Source organism: Lolium rigidum, chromosome 3 (genome assembly GCF_022539505.1).
Source record: "Lolium rigidum isolate FL_2022 chromosome 3, APGP_CSIRO_Lrig_0.1, whole genome shotgun sequence".
Lineage (NCBI taxonomy): Eukaryota > Viridiplantae > Streptophyta > Magnoliopsida > Poales > Poaceae > Lolium > Lolium rigidum.
In genome coordinates this window covers 340239116-340245115 of record NC_061510.1, presented here as the reverse complement: position 1 = coordinate 340245115, position 6000 = coordinate 340239116, and the positions used below count along the sequence as shown (strand labels likewise).

The 6000-nt window shown below is 46.3% G+C and overlaps 1 long non-coding RNA gene across 1 annotated transcript; it reads right to left on the bottom strand.

The window, feature by feature from the left end:
• Nucleotides 1-2384: 2384 nt before the first annotated feature.
• Nucleotides 2385-3928, bottom strand: LOC124700149. Its single transcript, XR_007001662.1, has 3 exons — nucleotides 3887-3928; nucleotides 3119-3224; nucleotides 2385-2547 (listed from the first exon to the last, which is right to left on the bottom strand). It is a non-coding gene; the product is annotated as an uncharacterized LOC124700149 (long non-coding RNA).
• Nucleotides 3929-6000: the final 2072 nt, after the last annotated feature.

Here is a 6000-nt window from a genome sequence, read left to right as displayed (position 1 = left end):
GTAAGTGATTTATTTAATTTGAGAAGTCTTTAGCTCAGCTCGTTCATTGTCTGCAGATTATAATCCTTTGTGCGCTATATTATGCAGATCGAAGATGCTCGAATGCAAAAGGGATGAAATCACGGACATTGGATTCATTGACCCGCACACAATGCATGTTAAAACCATAGAAGATCCCGTCTATAACAAGGATACACCGGAGATTTTGCTAAGGTTTTTGAAGCGACAACATGACAAAAGGCTAATAATTTGGCCTTACAACTTCGAGTGAGTCTTACTTGTCTTATAACACATTATATTTTGCTCACCGTATGTCAAAATTTTAACTAATGACTTATATATATGACACTACATATTTAAACGTGCGTAGGTTTCACTTTATTCTTCTCGTCATCAATATGCAAATTGGAGAAGTTGAAGTCTTTGACTCACTAAGCAAAAAATCGGAACTATACTTGTCTTGTTATTTAATGCTCAAAAGGTAATTTTAATTCTTATCGGTTTGTTTCATTAATTTCCTGCTATGAACTAATTGATAACTCTTTTATGCATTTTCTTTTGTCGGGCAGTGTGTGGGAAACTTTCATCAAGGAAGATAAGTCCCGTGAATGGCCACCGAAGCTGCGATGGAAGGCGAAAGTAAGTAGTACTACCTAGGTCCAAACACCTTTAATTATCATACTTGACTATTGTTTGATTGAATTATATTCTTGTAAAGAAATGCCCGCAACAACCACAAGGGACTGATCTCTGTGGATTCTACGTTTGCGAGTACATCCACAGAATTGTCAGCGAGAGAATGAATAATGAAAGAAATAAAGAGGTACGAAAACAGTATTCACAAATTTGTTTTCTTATCATAAGTTGTGCTGAGTTTCAGTAATAGTTGTTTCATTGTGGTTTGAATATATATATACACACACACACACATAGCTCATGTATTCATTTGTATCTTATTCTTTTATAGTTGTCAAGAAAGCGGAACAAGCTCTCAATCGATGACCGCTTCATAGCAATAGGCGAGGAATTGGCGGGATTCTTCCTTCGGGACGTCATACCACCATTCGCAGAGTTCCACTATGAATGAAGATGTACATGTTACATATATAGTTGAATCAAAGAGTGCCACTATGCTACATGTAATAGACATATATAGAGTACGCCTCGGAGAGTACCACTATGCATGAAGATCGATCTTCATGCATAGTGCTTCTTAATTTGCGATCTTATGCAATTACATGTGTGTTATATTGTATGCACCAACTTGCTATGCATCATTTTGATCTTCATGTACTACCTAAACCCAAAGGCGTTTCTTTTATAGTTGTCAAGAAAGCAGAACAAGCTCTCAATCGATGACCGCTTCATAGCAATAGGCGAGGAATTGGCGAGATTCTTCCTTCGGGACGTCATACCACCATTCGTAGAGTTCCACTATGAATGAAGATGTACATGTTACATATATAGTTGAATCGAAGAGTACCACTATGCTACATGTAATAGACATATATAGAGTACGCCTCGGAGAGTACCACTATGCATGAAGATCGATCTTCATGCATAGTGCTTCTTAATTTGCGATCTTATGCAATTACATGTGTGTTATATTGTATGCACCAACTTGCTATGCATCATCTTGATCTTCATGTACTACCTAAACCCAAAGGCGTTTCGGTGCATCGACGCGATATGAAACAAACCGCGATATCCCTAAACCCCTCCAAAACCCTAAAACTTCAATTCTCTGCCGCGGCAGAGATTCGGGCAAATTCCCTGCCGCGGGTGGGAACCTTTGGGACCGGTTCGTATTACCAACCGGTGCCAAAGCTCCTTGGCCCTGAGCTCTCCTGGTGGCCCACGTGGAGGCCCCATTTATACCGGTTCGTAAGCAACCTGTACGAAAGGGGGGGGGGGCTTTAGTGCCGGATAATTTATACCGGTTGAGCAACCGGTACGAATGCCCCTCTGAAACCGGTATAGATGAGCGTTTTTCTACCAGTGACAATGATACATAGCAGCAGTGATCAGCGCACAGCCTCGCATGAGTCAATTGGGGTCGCACGGACGGGGACTTGAGGGGTGGCGCAGGGGCACTGATCGGCGCGGGCAAGCACATCCACGAGGGCAGCACAAGCGTCCAGGGAAGAAGCACGGGAGGCCGGCGGCGCAAATGTTTGAGCAGCCAAAATTATTTCGATGGTCTGCAACTCCGGTGAGCCCACCAACTGTGTCTCGAAACCTAGCGGCCGTGTAGCAGCGTCATCGATGAAGGATCTCCATCCCCTCGCCGGAGAGTTTGGGACACACGATGCCACCGTCACATCCCCAGCACGCGCAGCTCCGCTCGATCCTCTTCCACGCTGCCCTGGAGCACCCGGGAGCTGCTTCTCGATCCTCTTCCTCGCTGCCCAGGACGCCAGGATCGCCTCGATCTCCAGCACGCACAGCTCCGCTCCAGTTGTTGTAGGCTCCTGCCATTGACAAATTGTTGATGGTCGCCTCCGCCATGTTCGTCTCCGGCTCCAGCCAAACAACCCTGTAACATCACTGAAAAAACAAGATAAGTGGCCTGCCACCAATTATAACTAAATAAATAAATAACTCGTGTCAAATGAAGAGATAAATATAGAAGTTTGAGTCAATTCTGAAATTCTGTACAATGGTTATTTGTTAGATTATTTGCTTGTCTTGTCGTGATGAAGTGGTATGCGTTGCAATGGTAGGTGAATTAGCACCTAGCTTAGTTGTTCTTTATTGAGCCGAGAGCGGGTATGTAGGCATGTAGGTGCTGGTATATTTGAAAAGCATCAGCATAGCTTAAGATTGATGCCTATGGTTGAGGTAGCTGAGATTATGAGTATAACTGCAGTTTGATTGTTCGTAAACTGCGTTGCTGATGTATTTGTGGCTTAATTTGTACAAAGTGCAAAGTCTATAATAAACAATACTACTCATGGATCCATTTATCACAGTCTATGGCTGTCCTACACAAGCTTCACTAATTTAAAAGTGAATTTCGAGAGGCAGCAACAGCTCTGGCATTAAAGTGAATTTAAAAGTACAAGAGTGGGTATTTTAGGCAGAATACTCAACATGTTGTACAATTACACTGAATTACCTTCTCAAGGCTGGCTGGGTGTGTAGGCGTCTTCGATGACTGGGTGTTTCCGCCTACAGAGGCAAAGGCGGCGTTCAAGCCCATGGACGAGGGCTCTATTGCAATCCTGCAAAAACCCAAGAACAATCATTTTTCAGTGGCCACCTCCTGCGAGGCTTGTAACTCAAACTCTACCTACTCAATGAAAAGAAACCATATAACTCAGATTTTGTAGTCAGGCAACTGCACCCATGTAACTCCCTATTGGATAATTGCAATGTTAAAAAAATGGTATAGCTGGTTCTAATTCAAACAGATGAATAAGGGCATCTAGTCAGAGTGTTTTGCAGCTTATTACAGATAATCAAATGAACAAGATAAATCAATACTAATAGTTACGATTAGTAATCCCACATGGTCAATAACTGGACAGAAATATGAGTAATGTGGACCATTTGGCTGCCTAAGGTAGCAGGATCAAAACAAAGTACTCCTATATAGAAATGCAAATGACCTCTGGAATATGGAGGCAACTATTCTGAAATGGCACCGGTGAATATAACACTGGGACATCTGTGGCAGATAATGAATTCAGAAAGGACCTGAAAACAATACTACTCATGGATCCATTTATCATACAATCATGGATAATAAACGCTGCATAATTCCTTCTCCTGATGCAATTGTTGAGTCACTGCCTCAAGGTAAGCATTAACAGAAAATCCGCTCTGTAAACGAAACAGGAAACATCAACCAGCTATGTCAGAAGCTTGAGCTCGTATGTTTTACCTGATTAATTTCTAACGTTGGAGCATAGAAGCTTGAAAGGTTCCAAAAAGAAACTGTGAAGATTTAGAGAACATGGTCGGAGAGCCAAGTCCAAGTGGAGCGATCATGATCTGACCACATTAAGCAAATACACGGAGGGAGTCAAAAATCAATCCGTGAGATACAATGCATGATTCAGAAGTATTGGGACTCACATTTACCGTAAAAATCTCTACGAGATTCACAGGATTTATTCCCCATTATTTCTAGCGTGAGCATATAAAAGAACATCTAGACATGGGGCAGGGGGATACCTGATCTCCGCCATAGAGAAAGCGAGTGCAGTGGAGCTCGAGAGGCAGCAGCAGCTCTCCATAACCGGGAGTATGAGTAGAAGCGAAAGCCACCGCAAAATACCACAGATGGTTGCGGCGACGACGACAGGACGGAGGGATCACGGCTTGGCGTGCCCGGGGACGCGGTTCCGCAGCAGGAAAACGGCGTTCCGGAGATGGCCGGGCAGGCAAAGACGGCCGCCCGCACGGCCACCGGTGCTGCTGCAGCTGCTCCTGGACATCACCTTCCTTGTCCACCGCTGCCGGCCTCCTTCTCCTTCGTCTCCGGCCTCCTTCTCCTTCGCCGTCGATGGATCAAGCCCCACCGTCGCCGAATCAAGCACCGCCGCTCACGGATCTTGGGGCACCGACTGAAAAAAGTGATCTTGAGCTGATAGAATCCATCATCCGGGAAGATTTGGCGAGGAGGATGGTGGTGGGGGTGGCAGGAGGTGGCGTCGGGCGCGTCGTGTGGGCAGTCGAGCGGCGGCGTCGGTGGAGCACGCCATCGGGGTGAGGGTTTGGTCGCTGGGTTCATGCTTCCATCACGACGATGTAGCTGGGCTTCGGCCCGGTTGAGCCCGTGCGGAACGAACGAATGGTCGACGAAGCTGACGAACAAAACATTTGACGTATTGGCAGAATAAGGAACATGTTCCTTCTTTTTAAGTAGTGTAGATTAATTTCTAACGTTGGAGCATAGAAGCTTGAAAGGTTGAAAGGTTCCAAAAAGAAACTGTGAAGATTTAGAGAACATGGTCGGAGAGCCAAGTCCAAGTGGAGCGATCATGATCTGACCACATTAAGCAAATACACGGAGGGAGTCAAAAATCAATCCGTGAGATACAATGCATGATTCAGAAGTATTGGGACTCACATTTACCGTAAAAATCTCTACGAGATTCACAGGATTTATTCCCCATTATTTCTAGCGTGAGCATATAAAAGAACATCTAGACATGGGGCAGGGGGATACCTGATCTCCGCCATAGAGAAAGCGAGTGCGGTGGAGCTCGAGAGGCAGCAGCAGCTCTCCATAACCGGGAGTATGAGTAGAAGCGAAAGCCACCGCAAAATACCACAGATGGTTGCGGCGACGACGACAGGACGGAGGGATCACGGCTTGGCGTGCCCAGGGACGCGGTTCTGCAGCAGGAAAACGGCGTTCCGGAGATGGCCGGGCAGGCAAAGACGGCCGCCTGCACGGCCACCGGTGCTGCTGCAGCTGCTCCTGGACGTCACCTTCCTTGTCCACCGCTGCCGGCCTCCTTCTCCTTCGTCTCCGGCCTCCTTCTCCTTCGCCGTCGATGGATCAAGCCCCACCGTCGCCGAATCAAGCACCGCCGCTCACAGATCTTGGGGCACCGACTGAAAAAAGTGATCTTGAGCTGATAGAATCCATCATCCGGGAAGATTTGGCGAGGAGGATGGTGGTGGGGGTGGCAGGAGGTGGCGTCGGGCGCGTCGTGTGGGCAGTCGGGCGGCGGCGTCGGTGGAGCACGCCATCAGGGTGAGGGTTTGGTCGCTGGGTTCATGCTTCCATCACGACGATGTAGCTGGGCTTCGGCCCAGTTGAGCCCGTGCGGAACGAACGAATGGTCGACGAAGCTGACGAACAAAACATTTGACGTATTGGCAGAATAAGGAACATGTTCCTTCTTTTTAAGTAGTGTAGATTAATTTCTAACGTTGGAGCATAGAAGCTTGAAAGGTTGAAAGGTTCCAAAAAGAAACTGTGAAGATTTAGAGAACATGGTCGGAGAGCCAAGTCCAAGTGGAGCGATCATGATCTGACCACAT